Consider the following 18,788-nt stretch of genomic DNA (forward strand, 5'->3'; position numbering starts at 1 on the left):
TCCACTGCACTAAGCACTAGGCTACTCCTCCACTAGCAACATTCCATGTAGAAGCCTGCCCTTGCAGATCAGCAATGTGGCCGTGCAGGACGTCAGACTCACAGAAACAGAAGCCTGCGCAGCCGTGTTGCTGATCTGCAGTGTTGCTAGTGGAATAGCAACATTCCATATAGAATCTCAAATAGTAGCAACAGAATCTCAATAGTAGCAACATTCCATCTAGAATCTCCAATAGTAGCAACATTCCATGTAGAATCTCAAATAGTAGCAACAGAATCTCAATGGTAGCAACATTCCATCTAGAATCTCCAATAGTAGCAACATTCCATCTAGAATCTCCAATAGGGAAAGGGAAATGGGACTTGATATACCGCCTTTCTGAGGTTTTTGCAACTACATTCAAAGCGGTTAACATATATTCAGGTACTTATTTTGTACCAGGGGCAATGGAGGGTTAAGTGACTTGCCCAGAGTCACAAGGAGTGGCAGTGGGAATTGAACTCAGTTCCCCAGGATCAAAGTCCACTGCACTAACCACTAGGCTACTCCTCCACTCCAAGCAGGAAGTGCAAACGGGCCTATTTTTCCAAGATCATTTTGACACACAGGGAACATCATATCTAATGAGAAAGAACCCTCCCCCCCCCCCCCCCCCCCCCGGGTGTCATTGAACCTCACATCCAAGTTTTTCAACAACTAGTGGAATCTGGTCCATTACCAGTTCGGAAGCATTTCCAAGTAGAGTAAAGTACAATTTGTCCACTGCTGAAATGGCTTTGATTAAACTTTACTTGAGGATCCTTCCATTATGATACATGCAGCTGTAAGGGAGGGAGTATTGTTATTTTAGATACTGAGGCATATATAAGTGAAGCCAATCGTCAATTGTTTGACACCACTTATGACATTGAGAAGGGTATTTCCAAAAAAAACCACATCCTACTCAAAATGGCCAAAATATATTGTTCATCTCACGGCCATAATCAAGTCTAAGTGCTTTGAAAATATGCCTCATGGACTAGGGGGCATGCGATGAAGCTACAAAGTAGTACATTTAAAACGAATCGGAGAAAATGTTTCTTCACTCAACGTGTAATTAAACTCTGGAATTTGTTGCCAGAAAATGTGGTAAAGGCGGTTAGCTTAGCAGAGTTTAAAAAAAAGGTTTGGCCAGCTTCCTAAAGAAAAAGTCCATAGACCATTATTAAATGGACTTGGGGAAAATCCACTATTTCTGGGATAAGCAGCATAAAAAATTTTGTACTTCTTGGGGGACCTTGCCACGTATTTGTGACCTGGATTGTCCACTGTTGGAAACAGGATGCTGGGCTTGATGGACCTTTGTTCTGTCCCATTATGGCAATACTTAATGTACTTATGAAAATATGCCTCATCGTAACCTATGGAACTTTGTAAGTCTAAGTGCTTTGAAAATACGCCTACGCATCTCAGTTTACCAAATGTTAAGTCATCTTGATTGTCTATTAAGTGTTTGAGGCTGTGGGGTCTTTATCTGCCGTCATTTACGAAGTTCCTATGTGACAGTGTGCCATACGGTGTAATAGTGCACAGTGTTCCGCAGTAGTGAGTGCACCTGTTGATAAATAGTGAATATTTTTGAACAATTACGCACACTATAGACAACGTAGGAAAACTACAGCACTTAAAGTTTTCTTCCTGCCATTTCAGGTCAAAAATGGCTTGAAACACAGAAAATGTAATTGCAAATGAATGCACATCTTTAGTCATATATAAAAGATTGGTGTCATATGTGTTGTGATTTACACACCAGATGTACTGCAGGAGCATTTGTGATTCGAGCCACCAAAGATTTCCGGTGCTCCTCTGGATAACCTGGGCTGTCTCATTCAGCTTTCTCAAGGCATCCACTGAGCTGGAAACACATTGCACATTGTCCCTAGGGAAGGAAAGGGAAATGGAAAATCTTATAAACATTCGCCTGATTCATCACAATTACACGTCTGCATCAGTAATGTCATAACTCAACGGACTTCAAACAACACTAACATTTCAGTACGCTGTGAAATGTAAACTGAAAACTTGAAAACAAATGGGAACACACTGGAGTTTATTTAAAACTAGTAAAAAAGGCCTGTTTCTGACACAAATGAAACGGGCACTAGCAAGGATTTCTTTGGCTCCCCTGCAGCCACCCATGTCCAGCGACCTTCCTTTCTCCCCTGCCCCCTCCTGCCACCCATGTCCAGTGACCCTCCTCTCCCCCTGCACCCACTGCAGCCACCCATGTCCAACGAACCTCCTCTCTCCCCTGCCCCCTCCTGCCACCCATGTCCAGCGACCCTCCTCTCTCCCCTGCCCCCCTCCAGCCACCCATGTCCAGCAACCCTCCTCTCTCCCCTGCCCCTTTCCAGCCACCCAAGTCCAGCGACCCTCCTCTGGACATGGTTCAGCTGTGAGGCATGTTTTTTTTTCTTTCCCCGGGTTCTGAAGTTGACATCATAATGGCTACGGTGATGTTAGGCTGATCTACGGAGCCTAGCAGACCAACTCTGAATGAGCCACGGTCCCAGGCAAGTCAGAACGTTGGAGGTGAGAATTATTATATAGGACTAGATGACCGGGACTCTGGATTAAGAAACAGTTCAGCGCTGTTGGATACTTCAGTCTTTTGGTTTCACTGTATAGTGAGGTTTCACTGCTGATACCACTCACAATTTTTACCGGTTGTATTTTTGGTTTATTGTGTTTTGTTTGCTAGTTTAAGCCCATCGATACGGATATTGTCAAATCCTGAGGTAGGCGATTGAGTGCTGAAATGCAGATCTACATCGAGTCTGATTTATTTTCCTAATAAAGTTTTCTACTTTTTATCTGACCAGGTGTTATTTTTGTAATTGGTCCTCCCCTGTTTGGACTTTTTGCACTATGGGAATATCTGATTCTTTTTTTTTAATTTTTTCCCTCACTAGTATGATTGTGAATTTTTTAGAATATATTTTATGTATACGTTTTTAGATTTGTGTTTTGTCTTCTGTATGCAGTACTTGTACGCTGCTTAGTTACAAGTGGGTTATAAATGAACAAATCTAATCTAATTTAATCTAGTAACTGATAATATTCTATGAGTTACACACATCACAGAGGGACCTTTTACAAAAGTGTGTAAGGGCCAAATCGGCATTACCGCCTGGCAGTAATTCTGAATTTGGTACGCACAAAAAACACGCGGTAGAAAATATTTTCTGTTTTCTACTGCGTGGCACTTACCTGGCGGTAAACGGCAGCGGGTGTGCGTTGAATGCCTACCGACCATGTAGCACATGAGACCTTAACGCTAAGGTCTCTATTTTTGTGGATAATATGCTCATCCAGCACGTAACCTTGGGGCAGTGGCGTAGCAAGGGCAGGGCAGTGGGGGCGGTCCGCCCTGGGTGTCAGCGGGTGGGGGGGTGCTCCGCTCCCGCTGCTCCCACCCTGTCCTACCTTTAAAACATTTTTTCGCAGCACCAGAGTGGCAGGCAGCGCCTCGTGTCTGCCTGCTGGTAAAAATCTCCTCAACGTCGTGTCCGGCCTTCCCACATTGAGTCCCGCCCTCCTCTGAGGTAACTTCCTAATTTTCCCACCTGTTTGCAGGCTCAATGTGGATTACATAATACCGTAAAGGCATTCGCCAAGCCCAGTAGAAAAACAAATACAAGGTGATAAAGTCGAATATAGATACATGTGTTTCAGGTACAATGGGGATAGAGGAGAGGAAGGTTAAATAGTGTCCATTACAATGGGGATCGAGGAGAGGAGGTTGTGTACTGTCCATTACGATGTTTGGTTTTGCTGTGTTGCAGTGTGTAAGTGGTTATGTTGGGTTGGTTTTTAATGATTTCCTGAAGTTTAGGAGGTCATAGGTTGTTTTCACAGCTTTTGGCAGTGCGTTCCATAGTTGCGTGCTTATGTAGGAGAAGCTGGATGCATAGACTGGTTTGTATTTCAGTCCTTTGCAGTTTGGGTAGTGGAGGTTTAGGTATGTTCGGGATGATCTGCTTATGTTTCTGAGTGGTAGGTCTATGAGGTCTGTCATGTAGCCTGGGACTTGGCCGTAGATGATTTTTGCTGCAGCTTAGTAAAAGGGACCCTTAGAGACCTGCCCATGCTCCACCCACATTTATTCCCCTCCTCCACACAGTTACACACTATAGCGCTTAGGAGTTACCTTATAGAATACTGTCCGGGGCACACTGGTGCCTATGACTCGTAAATTGCACATATGTCTAAGTGCCAGTTTATAGAATGACCTCCTTAGTGGCTAAACATCGGGTCCATGATTGCTCAGTTTCAGAGGCTGCTATGGTTGTGGTCCCCCACTGAAGACTCTCACTTTATGATTGAGCTAAGTAAAACCCCCTCCCCCCATGTGCAGCTTCTCTCTTCAGTCTACAGTCCTTCCTAAGCCTTGGCCTGGGCACAAGGGCTCACGAACAGTTTAACATTGCATGCCCCCTAGTCCTAGTATTTTTGGAAAGGGTAAACAGACGCTTTATGTCTACCCATTCCACTCCACTCATTATTTTATAGACCTCTATAATATCTCCGCCAGTCCACCCCTGGTCACACCCCTCCAATAGGAGAGTGCGATAGAATTTGCTTGCGCATGTTACAGAATACGACTAAGGGTAGTTGCTGATTAACGGCAATTAAGGCCATTTGAAGCCTATTGGTGCTCGTTAACACAAATTATCAGCTCATTATTACATTAATTCATGCATGCAATTGACCTTATTCTACAACCTGTGCATGCAACTTTCTGTGTTGAGCATAAAGTTGAGCACACAAGTTTATAGAATCCTGGGCATATTGTCCTTTTTGCTCCATCCGCTAAACCATTTTTGACTTTTGAAAAATGAACAGTTAGATGTTCCCCAAGGAGACTGGCTTTAAAACAGATTAGTTTCAGCCACATCAAATATTGTGGGAACAATTTATCATTGCAGTGCCATACAAACAGTCAATAACCAAAGACCCATTAAAGTTTAATTCTGTCCAACTAAAGTTCCTTATGCCCTATGTCAGTACGACTGAATGGACCCTGGGCAGAAAAATTGAGATAGGCCCCCTATAACACCATTGCTCCTAAGGTAATGGGGACTGGGGTGGAGGAGAGGGAGGATGCACATTTCTTAAAGCTCAGTATTGCTTTGGTCTTAGTGTCTCTCTTCTGCTTTTCTCTTGCTTTATTCTGGGTTTCCTGTCCTTTTGATATCTCACTTTGTCCAGCACTTATTTATTCTGTGTGTTCCTATTTGTCCTGTCTAGTGTCCCCCCTCTGTGTCCCTATCTGTACCCTTCCTCCTTATTCAGTATCTGTATCCCATCCATCATAACCCTTTCAGGCTTATTTTTGAAAGAGGAGGGCGCCCATCTTTCGACACAAATCGCAAGATGGGTGTCCTTCTCACAGGGCCGCCCAAATTGGCATAATCAAAACCGATTTTGGGCATCCTCAACTGCTTTCCATCGTGGGGACGACCAAAGTTCACGGGGGCGTGTCGGAGGCATAGCGAAGGTGGGACTGGGGAGTGCCTAACACATGGGCGTCCTCGACCGATAATGGAAAAAAGAAGGGCGTCCCTGACGAACACTTGGACGACTTTACCTAGTCCTTTTTTTCTTACAACCAAGCCAAAAAAATGTGCCCTAAATGACCAGATGACCACCAGAGGGAATCGGGGATGACCTCCCCTTACTCCCCCAGTGGTCACTAACCCCCTCCCACCCTCAAAAATTTTTTTTAAATATTTTTTCCAGCCTTTATGCCAGCCTCAAACATCATACCCAGCTCCATGACTGCAGGTCCCTGGAGCACTTTTAGTGGGTGCAGTGCACTTCAGGCAGGCGGACCCAGGCCCATCCCCCCTACCTGTTACACTTGTGGTGGTAAATGTGAGCCCTTCAAAACCCACCAGAAACCCACTGTACCCACATGTAGGTGCCCCCCTTCACCCGTAAGGGCTATGGTAGTGGTGTACAGTTGTGGGGAGTGGGTTTGAGGGGGAGTTGTGGGGCTCAGCACACAAGGTAAGGGAGCTATGCACCTGGGAGCAATTTCTGAAGCCCACTGCAGTGCCCCCTAGGGTGCACGGTTGGTGTCTTGGCATGTTAGGTGGACCAGTGCACTACGAATGCTGGCTCCTCCCATGACTAAATGGCTTGGATTTGGTCATTTCTGAGATGGGCATCCTTGGTTTCCATTATCGGCGAAAATCGGAGACGACCATCTCTAAGGTTGACCTAAATTTTGCGATTTGGGCATCCCCGACCGTATTATCGAAATGGATGCCCATCTCGATAATACGGGTTTCCCCGCCCCTTCGCCGGGATGTCCTGCGAGGACGTCCTCAGGAAAACTTGGGTGCCCATTTCAATTATGCTCCTCTCTGCGTCCCTGTCCATATGTTCTCTCTAGGGCCCACACCTCTTCTGTGTCCCTGTCCCTTCCCATGTCCAGCTTCTCTCTTTCATTCATCCTGCACATAAACACCCCGATCCTCCATGAACTGACATCTCTCTCCCTCTTCCTTTGTTGGTCCATCATCTGTCCCCTTCTCTCCCCTGGTCTAGTCTCTTTCTCTCTCTGCTCCCTCCCCCATCTACCACAGTCCAGCATCTGCCCCCTCTCTTCCCCCTCCCTTTTGTTCCAGTTCTCTCTCTGTCTTCCCTCCGCTCTCCCAGCCCACTCCACCATCTCTCCCATCTTCCCCCTCCCCTTTGCTCCAGGGGTCTCTCTTTTTCCTCTATTCTGTCCCTCAAGTCCAGCATTTCTTCACCTCTGTCCCACCCCTGCCCTGCTGCCGAAGTTTCGGCAGCCATTTTGGTGGCGGCGCACACAGCACAGAAGAGAAAAACGGAGAGCGCCGGAGACGGACTAGCGGCAGCAGGCAGGAAAGAGTGGGATTCTTTCCTGCCCCTGCAGCCACACAGGCCACTACACCACCAGGGAAGGCGCAAAGTAGGACTCTAGTACGCTGGAGGGGGGTGGCAGCATTACTGTGGGGGGGGGGGAGGGACAGGTTTTGGCACAGTATAAGTCATCACAAGGACAAAATATAAGGAAACCAATGGACTGCATTAGGGGCTTAAAGTCTATTTAGTTATGTTAAAACAAATGAGAGATCTGCATGAAAGAAAATATATATTTTTTTAATTTTGACTTATGAAAACCACTTGTCCCTGAAACATGCTCAAAACAGAATAATCCATTTGTACAAAAGAGATGAGGTGAAGATGTGATTCCATGTGCCCCAATGAAAGGAAAGTTTAATTTTACTTCCAGTCTTTATAACACCAGGTTTCCCAAAGCAAATTACAACAGTTAAGATGAACCCATCAGTAAACAGGATATCCACTAGCAACATTCCATGAAGCAGCCTGCCCTTGCAGATCAGCATCGCCTAGTGGTTAGTGCAATGGACTTTGATCCTGGAGAACTGAGTTCGATTCCCACTGCAGCTCCTTGTGATTCTGGGCAAGTCACTTAACCCTCCATTGCCCCAGGTACAAAATAAGTACCTGAATATATGTAAACCACTTTGAATGTAGTTGCAAAATACCACAGAAAGGCAGTATATCAAGTCCCATTTCCCTTTCCCCCCTTTCCCTTATGACATCACATCAGAAGTGAGCCAAGTATCAGGCAATCAAGCCATTGTGACATCACTGATGAGGTTGACTCTTATTGGTGGAATGAGTGGAGGCGTAACCTAGTGGTTAGTGCAGTGGACTTTGAGTCTGGGGAACTGAGTTCAATTCCCACTGCAGCTCCCTGTGACTCTGGGCAAGTCACTTAACCCTCCATTGCCCCTGGTACAAAATAAGTACCTGAATATATGTAAACCGCTTTGAATGTAGTTGCAAAAACCTCAGAAAGGTGGTATATCAAGTCCCATTTCCCTTTCCCCTTTCCATTTCATAAAGATACCGAACAGAACCAGCCCTCAGAACTGATCCTGGAGGCTCTTCACTGCTCAACTTTCTCTCCTTAGTGAATTCCATTCAACACAGCCCTTCTGGTATCTGTCACACAAGCAATCTCTAATATGCTGTTCCTGCCAGGCTAGTTCTGATCAGACGGGTGCATAGGAAAACTAGAAAGCCAAAAATAGATTTTAAAAATACACTGGCAGGACACGGAGAGATAAAGTCACTTGCTCAAGGCCACAGTGCCAGCCCTACTTATGCAAACACAGCAAATAGGGAAGCCATATGCGAGAGGAAGCCGGTCTGTTACAGACCTCTACGCAGACACCACATGCCAGCAGAATCCCTTACCTTGGTCACACATCTACCAGGTAACAGACAGACCCTCATCAAATACGGATTAAGAAACCAAAACCTAGACATAAATGCACAGACAAAAACTGAAGTGGAAACCCTGAGAAGCCAGAAACACAAACAGAAATGCATTTCCCCCTGCGCTGTACAAAACACAAAGATATCAGATCTGCACATTTCCCAACCTAGGAAACCAAAACCTTCCCACAAAAGAAAAAGCAGGAAAATCTCTGAATAGCTCCCTGAGAAACCGCAGAAATAGCAGCAACATAGTATATAAAATAATGAGTGGAGTGGAGCAGGTGGATGTGAAGCGTCTGTTCACGCTTTCCAAAAATACTAGGACTAGGGGGCATGCGATGAAACTACAGCGTAGTAAATTTAAAACAAATCGGAGAAAATCTTTCTTCACCCAACGCATAATTAAACTCTGGAATTCGTTGCCGGAGAACATGGTGAAGGCGGTTAGCTTAGCAGAGTTTAAAAAGGGGTTAGACGGTTTCCTAAAGGACAAGTCCATAAACCACTACTAAATGGACTTGGGAAAAATCCACAAGTCATTTGGGAAGCTTGCCAGGTGCCCTTGGCCTGGATTGGCCGCTGTCGTGGACAGGATGCTGGGCTCGATGGACCCTTGGTCTTTTCCCAGTGTGACATTACTTATGTGCTTATGTACATCCTGCAGCCAGGCTAGAAAAGTGACTTGATTGCAGGTAATATGGACCAGCACCAGTACCTGAAATGTCTTTTCTGTCGTTCTAAAATGTTTTCTTATTAACTTACATTGTCATATCACTAACATTTTTTTAAATCAAACAAAATGGGGATGAAAGGACTACAAGCTGTAACAGCCTCAGCCCATCTGTATACGATAACACACATGTATTATTTCAAGCTTCCAATATATAACCAACTGAATTCTGGGAAGCCAAAACGCACAGACCATCAGGCTGAAAAGCAGAGCATCCCTTTCTGCTTCTGTTCATATTCACCTAGTCAAATGATGCCAAACCTTCATGCAAATCAGGCATATGCTAATTACAAACTGAAGGGCAAGGAAAGGTAAGAGAACGCTTTTCCAGGCAAAAAAGTGTGATCAAGTTTGTTTGCATGACAATGTGCTGGTTTCAGAGAGTAACTAAGGATCTATGGACACCAGGGACGTAGCCAGACTTCGGTGGAAGGGGGGTCCAGAGCCCGAGGTGAGGGGGCACATTTTAGCCCCCCCCCCCCACCGCCTTTGCCGATCCCCCCCATTGCCAACCTGCTGCCACTTTTCACAACCTCCCGCCCTCTCGACCCCCCCCCCCCGCGAACCCTCCCCCGCCGTCGCCTACCTTCGGTTTTGCTGGCGGGGACCCCAATCCCCGCCAGCCGACATCCTCTTCGTCCTGCAGTCAAAAAAGTCTTTGTTCTGTTGCATGCTGACGTCCTGCATGTTGTACGCGCAGGACGTCAGACTCAGAGAACAGAACGAGCTTCTGTTCTCTGAGTCTGACGTCCTGCAACAGAACGAAGATTTTTTTGAATGCAGGACAAAGAGGACGTCGGCTGGCGGGGATTGGGGTCCCCCGCCAGCAAACCGAAGGTAGGCGACGGCGGGGGAGGGTTCGCGGGGGGGGGTCGAGAGGGTCATCGGGAGGGGGGTCCAGGAGGAAATCTACGGGGGCCCAGCCCCCCTCAGGTCCCACGTAGCTACACCACTGATGGACACGCCAGTCATCCTAAATAAAGACCTTTGCACCCCATGCTTCAATATTACAATTCGCGAGAGCCAGCCGTGGTGATTCTCGATGCCTTTGTGATGAAGAAATTTCCAACTTTGCCTCCTTTGTATCCCTTCCCCTGAATCAGTCATTTACGACTACTACTCATCATTTCTATAGTGCTACTAGATGTACACAGCACTGTACACATTATATGCAGGTACTTTCTCTGTCCCTAGAGGGCTTCCAATCTAAGTTTATTTGTACTTGGGGCAATGGAGGGTTAAGTGACTTGCCCAAGGTCATATGGAGCTGCAGTGGGAATCAAGCCCAGGTTGCCAGGATCAAAGCCCACTGCTTTAACCATTAGGCCACGCCTCCTTCCCATTAGGCCGCTCCTCCCTCCCAGTCCATTTCCAGCCCAGTCCTTGGGGTACACCTAGCCCCTGCTGGGTTTTCAGGATATCCACATGAAAATGTGCATGAGGTAGATTTGCAGGCAATTGAGGCAGTGCATGCAAATCTTAACTCATGAATATTCATTGTGGATATCCTGCAAACCCAATGGGACTAGATGTACCACAAGGACTGGGTTGGGAATGGCTGCCCTTAACCCTAGGCAGAGGTTATCTGGGTACCATCGATATTCAGCTGCGCTGTCCGAATATGACAGGGTACTCAGAGAACTTCCAGCTCTGCCTTGCCATTACCTGAACAGTACTGGTGCGGTCAGGAAAGATTTCCAGCAGAATTACTACTACTACTACTACTATTTAGGATTTCTATAGCGCTACAAGGCATACGCAGCGCTGCACAAACATAGAAGAAAGACAGTCCCTGCTCAAGGAGCTTACAATCTAATAGACAAAAAATAAAGTAAGCAAATCAAATCAATTAATGCATACAGGAAGGAGGAGAGGAGGGTAGGTGGAGGCGAGTGGTTACAAGTGGTTACGAGTCAAAAGCAAGGTGGGCTTTCAGAGAATTATCCACCTGGGTGAATGCTGCTGAATATTGAGGTCATATCGATGACATATGCTATGCTATTTATTATTTGTTACATTTGTATCCCACATTTTCCCACCATTTTGCAGGCTCATTGTGGCTTACATATTACTGTAAACGGCGTTAGCCGATTCCGGTCTGCACAAATACAAGGTTTGGATTAATTCAAAGCGATATTGTGATAGAATGAGGTACACGTATGGTAGGTACAGTTGGGGGGAACTTAGAAAGGGAGAGGGGAGGAAGAGTCATGTGATGTCCATTACGGTCTTTGGTTACATTGTGTCGCAGATGTCCAGTTATTTTATGTTGGGTTGGTGGGGTATGCTCTTTTGAACAGTTCTGTCTTTAGTGCTTTCCGGAAATTTAGGTGGTCGAGCGTAGTTTTTACTGCTTTTGGCAGTGCGTTCCACAGTTGTGCGCTTAAGTATGAAAAACTGGACGCATAGGTGGATTTGTATTTGAGTCTTTTGTTGCTCGGGCAGCCCTGCTGGGCAAAACACGGCCTGCGTCGGGCAACATACTCTAGATTTTATTTTATTAATAAAGTCTAGTTTAGTTTTCCACTGATCTGTGCTTTGTTGTTTTCCAGCTATTCGGAATAGGGCAGGAATTTTGATCATAGGCCCATCAGGTATCACAGGAGAGGATTTCCTTCAGCGTGTTATTATCACTTTTGCTGTGCATTCAAACAACTGCATATCCTTCTTAAAAACACACACACACAGAGTTATTTTCGAAAGAGCATCCAAGCCGGAATTAGGATAACCTGCTCATACTGTCAAAGAAAAAAAACCCTATCCATCTTTACAGCCATTTTCAAACAGGGAAAACACTGGCGTGGAGGAGTGGCCTCGTGGTTAGGGTGGTGGACTTTGGTCCTGGGGAACTGAGGAACTGAGTTTGATTCCCACTTCAGGCACAGGCAGCTCCTTGTGACTCTGGGCAAGTCACTTAACCCTCCATTGCCCCATGTAAGCTGCATTGAGGCTGCCATGAGTGGGAAAGTGCGGGGTTCAAATGTAACAAAAATAAAATAGATACTACTGGAGATTCTACATGGAATGTTGCTATTCCACTAGCAACATTCCATGTAGAAGGCTGCGCAGGCTTCTGTTTCTGTGAGTCTGACGTCCTGTTCTGTTTCTGTGAGTCTGACGTCCTTACGTGCAGGACGTCAGACTCACAGAAGCAGAAGCCTGCACGGCCACATTGGTGATCTGCAAGGGCCGACTTCTACATGGAATGTTGCTATTCCTCTAGCAACATTCCATGTAGAATCTCAAATAGTAGCAACAGTGGAGGAGTGGCCTAGTGGTTAGGGTGGTGGACTTTGGTCTTGGGGAATTGAGTTCGATTCCCACTTCAGGCACAGGCAGCTCCTTGTGACTCTGGGCAAGTCACTTAACCCTCCATTGCCCCATGTAAGCCGCATTGAGCCTGCCATGAGTGGGAAAGCGCGGGGTACAAATGTAACAAAAATAAAAAAAATTTAAAAATACGCGAGAAGGGTGTTCTGGTGCTGAAAACGTCCAAAATGAATGGCCATTTTCCAAAATGAAACATTGAAAATATGAATGGTACAAAAACATCTGTCTAGCATCCTTTGTGGTCAGTGCAATGGACTTTAAACAATGGGACCCGGGTACAAATCCCGCCTTAATGATGCTGCTTTCAACTCCTGACTTGCAACTTTTAACTTATCCTTAGGTGTCCTTCTGTCTGTCCTTCCCTTCTCCTTATTGGTCCTGTCAGTCAGTCCTGATTTAGATTGTAAGCTCTTTTGAGCAGGGACTGTCTTCTTGATGTTCAATTGTAAAGCGCTACGTACGACTGGTAGCGCTATAGAAGTGATTTATAATAGTAGTAGTAGTTAATGCCTTTATATGTTATTGTGAGCCCTTCAGGAACAGATAAAACCTTCTGTACCTAAAAGTTTGATCTGTGTAGACGAGAATTCTCTATACCTAAAGGTTTGATCCATGTACGGACCAAGAAAGGGATCTGGGAGTCATCGTGGATAGGACGTTGAAATCTTCAGCTCAATGTGCTGCGGCGGCTAAGAAGGCGAACAGAATGTTGAGTATTATTAGAAAAGGGATGGAAACCAAGCATGAGGATATTATAATGCCGTTATATCGCTCCATGGTGCGACCGCACCTGGAGTATTGTGTTCAGTTCTGGTTGCCTCCTCTCAAAAAAGATATAAATGAATTGGAGAAGGTGCAGAGAAGGGCAAGAAGAATGATAAAAGGGATGGGACGACTACCTTATGAGGAGAGGTTAAGAAGGATAGGACTCTTTAGCCTGGAGAAAAGGCGGCTGAGGGGTGATATGATAGAGGTCTACAAAATAATGAGTGGGGTAGAGCGGACGGATGTTAAGCGTTTGTTTACACTTTCTAACAATAATAGAACCAGGGGGACACAAGATGAAATTAGAATGTGGTAGGTTTAAAACAAATCGGAGAAAGTTTTTCTTTACTCAGCGCGTAGTTAGACTCTGGAACTCATTGCCGGAGAAGGTAGTGATGGCAGCTGGCCTTGCTGAGTTTAAAGGGGGTCTGGACAGATTCCTGAAGGAAAAGTCCATTGATCATTATTAAATTTGGGGTTTTTGCCAGGTTCTTGGGGCCTGGATTGGCTGCTGTTGGAGACAGAGTGCTGGGCTTGATGGACCTTTGGTCTTTTCCCAGCGTGGCAGTGCTTATGTACTTATGTAGTCCAGAATTCGCTATTATTCTTACCATTTCAAGTCTTTTGAGATTTGAGAGAAAATTCCTGCACTATGCAGTTCAAACTAGAACTGAGTTTGAGATCAGATGACCCGCTGTGGGGTTCCTGCACTACACAGCTCTAGAACCGAGTTTCAGATGAGAAGACCAACTCTGGAGTTCCTGCACTGCACAGCTTAAAATAGAACTGAGTTGAACTGTGTTTTGTTTTGTTACATTTGTACCCCGCACTTTCCCACTCATGGCAGGCTCAATGCGGCTTACATGGGGCAATGGAGGGTTAAGTGACTTGACCAGAGTCACAAGGAGCTGCCTGTGCCTGAAGTGGGAATTGAACTCAGTTCCCCAGGACCAGAGTCCACCACCCTAACCACTAGGCCACTCCTCCACTGTTGCTACTATTTGAGATTCTACATGGAATCCATGTAGAAATCAGATCACCAATGTGGCTGCGCAGGCTTCTGCTTCTGTGAGTCTGACGTCCTGCATGTACGTGCAGGACGTCAGACTCACAGAAACAGAAGCCTGCGCAGCCTTCTACATGGAATGTTGCTAGTGGAATAGCAACATTCCATGTACAATCTGAAATAGTAGCAACAGAATCTCAATAGTACCAACATTCCATATAGAATCTCCAATAGTAGCAACATTCCATGTAGAATCTCCAATAGTATCTATTTTATTTTTGTTACATTTGTACCCTGTGCTTTCCCACTCATGGCAGGCTCAATGCGGCTTACATGGGGCAATGGAGGGTTAATTGACTTGCCCAGAGTCACAAGGAGCTGCCTGTGCCTGAAGTGGGAATCGAACTCAGTTCCTCAGTTCCTGAGTTGCACTGTGCAGAGGAAGACCTGTTTTGGCAGAAGTGCAGCAATGGTAAGAGGAAGAGGCCTAGGGACAGCAAAAAGGAATGGGGGGGGGGGGGGGGGCGAGGATTCGTTAGAGGTGAAAACATAGGAAAGGATAAAGAAAAGGGATAGGTTAGAAGGGGAAAAATGAGAAGATAATTCACAATTCACATTTATTTACAATAAAAATCCAACAGACAAAAAAGGAAATGGGAGACATTAAGAGGAAGAGGCCTAGGTTACATAGAGGGGCATAATCGAAGGAAAACGTCTATCTCCATGGGCGTTTATCTCCGAGAACGGGTCCGTGAAGGGGCGGACCAAACCGTATTTTCGAAAAAAAATAGACGTCCATGTTTTATTCGACAATTTGTGAGCTGGGCGTTTTTGTTTTTCAGTGATAATGGAAAATGAAAGCGCCCAGCTCAAAAAACGAATAAATCCAAGGCATTTGTTCGTGGGAGGGGCCAGGAGTCGTAGTGCACTGGTCCCCCTCACATGCCAGGACACCAACCGGGCACCCTAGGGGGCACTTTACAAAAAAAAAAAAAAAAAAGGTAAAAGAGCTCCCAGGTGCATAGCACCCTTCCCTTGTGTGTTGAGCCCCCCAAATCCCCCTCAAAACCCACTGCCCACAAGTCTACACCATTACTATAGCCCTAAGGGGTGAAGGGGGGCACCTACATGTGGGTACAGTGGGTTTGGGGGGCGGTGTGGAGGGCTCCCATTTACCAGCACAAGTGTAACAGGTGGGGGGGGGGGGATGGGCCTGGGTCTACCTGCCTGACGTCCACTGCACCCCCTAATAACTGCTTCAGTGACCTGCATACTGCTGCCAGGGAGGTGGGTATGACATTTGAGGGTGAACATAAAAAGTTGTGAAACAGCATATTTTTGTGGTGGGAGGGGGTTTGTGACCACTGGGGGAGTCAGGGGAGGTCATCCCAGACTCCCTCCAGTGGTCATCTGGTCATTTAGGGCACTTTTGGGGGCCCTATTCGTGGAAAAATAGGGTCCAGGAAAAGTGCCCTAAATTCTCGCTAAAACGCATATTTTTTTTCCATTATCGGCGAAAGGCGCCTATCTCTGATCGGCCGACAACCACGCCCCAGTTCCGCCTTCACCACGCCTTCGACACGCCCCCATCAACTTTGTCCGCATCCGCAACGGAGTGCAGTTGAAAACGTCCAAATTCAGCTTTCGATTATACCGCTTATTCGTTTTTGTGAGATAAACGTCTATCTCCCGATTTGGGGTCGCAATATAGGCATTTTTCTTTTTCAATTATAAGCTGCATAGGGATATAATGAGGTAATTATAGTGGAGAGGAAAAGAAAAACAGAGAAATAATTAGCTCCATCTAGAAGAACACACGGACAGCGAGACTGTATTGCTGTCTGAGGATAGTCACAGAATTCAGCTCTCAGTCATGTAGCTTCAGGGAAGGTCTTGGTCAAGAGATGAGTTTTGAGTAGCGTTTTGTATTTTTAGAAAGAGAGTTCAAGCCTAATATCAAGCAGAAGAGAATTTCAAAATGAAGGGGGATACCACCGAGAAACATGAATTACTGGCTGATTGCGATTTGACTTGTAGATAAGAGGGTTGTAGGGGGGGAGGGGTACCGTAAGCAGTTTTTGTGGGGAAGAACACAAAGTACGTATAGAGGTAGAAACAAAGTACGTATAGAGGTAGAAGGTTTGAGAGATCTATTTAAGAACCGAGGGATCACTGTGGTAACGTGAAAGAGGGTGGGCCCTGGAGCCAGAATAGACTGGAGCCACACAACAGTCAGCAAATTAATAATATTTTATTAAAGGTGCTAGGTATGGGGGGGGGGGGGGGGGGGGGTCGTCCTGTTAGCTTCACAGGCAAGAGGAAAATAACACAACGAGTCCTTATGCATAAGTTAAAAGTCTTCCTGTGGTCCTGCTCCTTCAGGCCATGGCATGTATGGGTCAACAGTAGTCACCAGCCAGCCCCTAGCAGGATCAAACATACAGTCCTCAAGGTCCCCAGTGACACTGGGCCTAGCTGACCATTACGATTGCAATTCACACTTAGGTGGTGGAGGAAAATCTGGTTGACTCTCTCTGCTTCCCTCTGGGCCCCCTTAACCTAGCTTTGGAGTGGAGGAGTGGCCTAGTGGTTAGGGTGGTGGACTTTGGTCCTGGGGAATAGAGGAACTGAGTTCAATTCCCACTTCAGGCACAGGCAGCTCCTTGTGACTCTGGGTGAGTCACTTAACCCTCCATTGCCCCATGTAAGCCGCATTGAGCCTGCCATCAGTGGGAAAGTGTGGGGTTCAAATGTAACAAAAATAAAATAGATACTATTGCAGATTCTACATGGAATGTTGCTATTCCACTAGCAACATTCCATGTAGAAGGCTGCGCAGGCTTCTGTTTCTGCGCGGCCACATTGGTGATCTGCAAGGGCCGACTTCTACATGGAATGTTGCTAGTGGAATAGCAACAATCCATGTAGAAGCTTAAATAGTAGCAACAGTGGAGGAGTGGCCTAGTGGTTAGGGTGGTGGACTTTGGTCCTGGGGAACTGAGTTCAATTCCCACTTCAGGCACAGGCAGCTCCTCTCTGGGCAAGTCACTTAACCCTCCATTGCCCCATGTAAGCCGCATTGAGCCTGCCATGAGTGGGAAAGCACGGGGTACAAATGTAACAAAAAAACCCCCATATATTTCCTGGACCATGCCCTCCTGGCTTCATCCCATCCATTTCTCTTCCCCTTCGAGCAGGACTTTGGGTTTTAAGGTAACGCTGACACTGTGAGGAAGTGCTATTAAGGGATAAGGGTAGCATCCTAGAGACTCCCTCACAACCATGATAAGGAATTTGTAAGTATTAAGGAAAGAGATGGTGTCACACAGCTGAAACGGTGAGCCCTTGGGCTGCAGTTGAGTTGACGCTACCTAACCAACCTGAGGGTTAACTAGGCCCAAACTGACGGCAGGTGAGTCACACCTGGACAAAGCAAAGGACTATTAGATCATGGCATCATCAAGCATGCTAGAATCAGGACAAGCAGAAGTGCATGAGTAGCAGGGAAAGCCAGGCCAGAGTCTAAGTCTAGGAGGTGGACAGAGCCACAGTCTAGGGAGTGATCCAGAGTCTCGAGGACTGGTAGCCAGAGAGGGACTGGAGTGGAAACAGGAGCAGAGGACCATGGTAGGAACTGAAAATCAGGCTCGAGCTGAAGACAAGGCTGAAGCTGAGGGCAGGGCTGGAGTTAAAGACATTGGAACTGAAAAATTGTATAGGATTGTTTGGAGGTGGAACTGAAGGGGTGCTGGAGGTGGAACAGAGGCTGGACTTGAAGAAACATATTGGAACTAGAACAGATGCTGGACTTGAACAGACATACCGGAACTGGATCAGAAGCTGGACTTGAAGAGAGGCCGCAACCCATACCAAGCAAGGCAAGGAGACCTGCTGCAAAGAGGCAGTGAATCTAGCTCCCTTAAGTGGAACTCAGGCCTCTGATGTCATCACAGGGTGCCCCTTGAAACTCCCACCGCTGGTCCTTTAATAAGTGAACCCGATCACGCACGCATACCTAGGAGCACTAGCGAGGGAATGATCTGCCTGACCTGCGACAAGCCCCGAGATGTCAGAAGCGACAATGCCGGTGGGCAGCTACACTGTGGAAATGGCAGGATGTACCACGGAGCCAGTCCCTGATGCCCAGCAGTAGGAAAAGCTGGGGTAGGGAAGGGCATGGCCTCAAGGCCAATGTTCACTAATCAACAAGAAAAGAGAAAAATAAGCTCTACGCCTCCTGGTACCTGCCTGCTCTGGGGAGCTAAGATTGCGAGAGAAAGAGAGAGAGATTACTGATTAGGAGAGACATGATGAGAAGGAGGGACTTGCAGCAGGGGGACTGAGAAGGGAGACTGGGAGAGGAGAGTGGGGGATGAGAAGGCAGAGGAGACTGAGGGAGGACAGGGTGGGAGGGATAAAAGAGAAGAAAACGAGGAAGGGCAGGGGAGGGGGACTATGAGAAATAGAGAGGTGTCAAAGGAAGGGCAGGGAGGTAGGGTGATAAGAGAGAAGGTGAGACGGTGAGAAGCTACGAGAATGGTATGGGATTTGCGTTACAAGACGTATGAGGAGAGACTTGCTGAACTAAACATGTATACTCTCTGGAGGAAAGGAGAAACAGGGGTGATATGA

This window comes from Microcaecilia unicolor, chromosome 2 (genome assembly GCF_901765095.1).
Source record: "Microcaecilia unicolor chromosome 2, aMicUni1.1, whole genome shotgun sequence".
Lineage (NCBI taxonomy): Eukaryota > Metazoa > Chordata > Amphibia > Gymnophiona > Siphonopidae > Microcaecilia > Microcaecilia unicolor.